The following is a 2,375-nucleotide window of genomic DNA, read 5'->3' as shown; positions in this document are numbered from 1 at the left end:
TTTCACAGATTCTAGAGGAATTATTACCACAAAAGAAGCTGACCAAACACTCACCATGGAAACAGCCACAGAAGCTTCCAGAATTAGAAATTCAGTAGTGGCCTTCTTGGATACCCAGTGATCATGGCTAAGTTATCAGGATAATTAAGAATATTTTTAACTTAATTACACCCGAAACACAACAGATTGAAAGTGGAAGGGACGAAGCTGAAACTACTGAGTGGAAAATGTGCAGCTGTAAATTCACATGGCAGAAAAGGAAAAGATGGAAGACCAAGCAGAGAGCGTTCTTCCTAAGGATCTGGACAAAAAACAGTGGGCAGAGCCCAAGTGAGGCGGGAAGGAAGGAGATTAGGAAATAAATCAATGAAATGGAGATCAAATACAAGTGGAGATCATTGACAGAGCTGAGCTGGATTTTTAAAAGATTCATAAAATGTATTAATGAAGGTCAGAAAAAGAGAAAACCTCATTTTTCAATATCAGAGTTGAAAGAGATGTCCCTGCAGATGCCAAATGCATTTAAGTGATAATAAGAAGGTATTATAAATAATCTCATGCCAACAAATTTTGTGGGCTTATGAAATATGCTAATTTAATTTAAAAAATATTAAAACTGACAAAAGTGAACTGAGATCCGAGCAACCCTACATACAATAAAGAAATTGGATTCACATTTTGAAATCTTCCCCAGAAGAAAACATTGGAGGCTGGATAGCTTTCACTTACGGAGAAAAAGATTAATTTCACAGAAGTCCTTTTAACATACTGTAGATTCAAACCCTCACATGGCATTTTGAGGGTCGTGTTGGCGCAGGAACTGCCTGAACAGAGTCAAGAAGCAGAACTACACACCTGTGTTTACATGTCCAGCACAAGGAAGGTCTCTTGGTAATTCAGCAGGGAATGCAGTCCTCTCAATAAATGGTGTTCCGCCAACTGAGTAGCCATTGCTTTAGTTCATCTGTGCCACCGTAACAAAATGCTTGAGACAGGGTCATGTGTAAAAGAAGAATTTTTTTTTCTTCATAGTTCTCGAGATAGAGGACTCCAAGATCAAGGTGCTAGCATTGTAGTCTGCTGAGGGCTGCCCTCTGCTGAGGTGATGGCACCCTGGTGCTGGATGAATCCTCCTCGAGAGAGGGGTTGATGATCTCATTCACTAGAGCTTGGTCTTCATGACTTTAGCACATCCTGTTGGCCCAGCCTCTTAACCCCATCACATGGGCAACTGTGAACACATGGATTTGGGAAGGGACCTAAGCAGTAAGGCCACAGTATCCTCACTGAAAATGAGATGTGTCTCATGCTGCATGCAAAGAGCATTAAAGGTGAGTCACAAGACCGGGAATGTAGCTGGGGTAGAGCATTTGACACACAGCATATGCAAGGCCTTAGGTTTAGTCCCCAGTCCTGTGAGCACACTGTGCCAGGAACATTGACACACGTGTCTTCCCACAATGTCGGAATTTACTGAATAACAAGCAGTTCATAAGCTACATAGTTCCCATTGGTTGCATCTTGGCAAGTGTCCCAATTTGTTTTGATATCTGACCTTTGGCAAACACGAGTTCTTTTATCCCAATCTTAACTACAAATATTAACTCACAGATCACACATTACACCTCACCCGGCAATAACATCCATATGTATGTGTGTAAGTTACAGAAAGCCTGGCTACAAAGGGTTAAAGGATCTGCAGGGTTCAGAAGTCATACTGGAGGCAGAGGCAGAGAGTTAATACCAGTGTTAAGAGTCACTGCAGGTGGTCGGATGAGATATTGACAAACCCAGCTGGAGAGCTGCTGGAAGCACAGAGCTGAGCCTTGGGGTCCCAGAGTCTCACTGAACTGCCGAAGCATGGGACTGTGGACGTGAGGCACAGAACATACAGGCAAAGGGCAGGACCAGGTCCAGATGAACAAATTCAACAGGAGGGCAGCTGGGTAGAAGTTCAAGTGTACCACCTCTGGCATTGGGGACTCTGCTGAGCTGAAGCTCTGGGGACAATTGGGATTTCTCTGCCTACTGGTCCTTTGACAACACACACTAGGCAGTCAGATTGTGGAAGTTTAGTGTCCTCCTCTTTGTGGGGTCCAAAATGAGAGTATGTGGGGTGTCCAATAAGTTCTCACGTCTGTTTTATGATGTGCCCATTGGTCCCCAATCTGCTTTGCTGTTACCGGTCTGGACCTCCTGCAATCTGGGCAGGTGGTGCACACACCAGATATCAAGTCACTCTGTTTCTACATAAATTCTTGATAGGAAGCCAAATTGTGGTTATTTTTAAATAATCACCCTTTGATCTTGTGAATTTCTGAAACTTGACAAGCCAACGCCCTTATATTCTCTGCCATTGACAGGTAAAGAATGTT

The sequence above is a fragment of the Peromyscus eremicus genome, chromosome 1 (genome assembly GCF_949786415.1).
Source record: "Peromyscus eremicus chromosome 1, PerEre_H2_v1, whole genome shotgun sequence".
NCBI classification, from domain to species: domain Eukaryota; kingdom Metazoa; phylum Chordata; class Mammalia; order Rodentia; family Cricetidae; genus Peromyscus; species Peromyscus eremicus.
The sequence above is the reverse complement of the archived record's forward strand: the minus strand, read 5'-3'. Positions refer to the sequence as shown.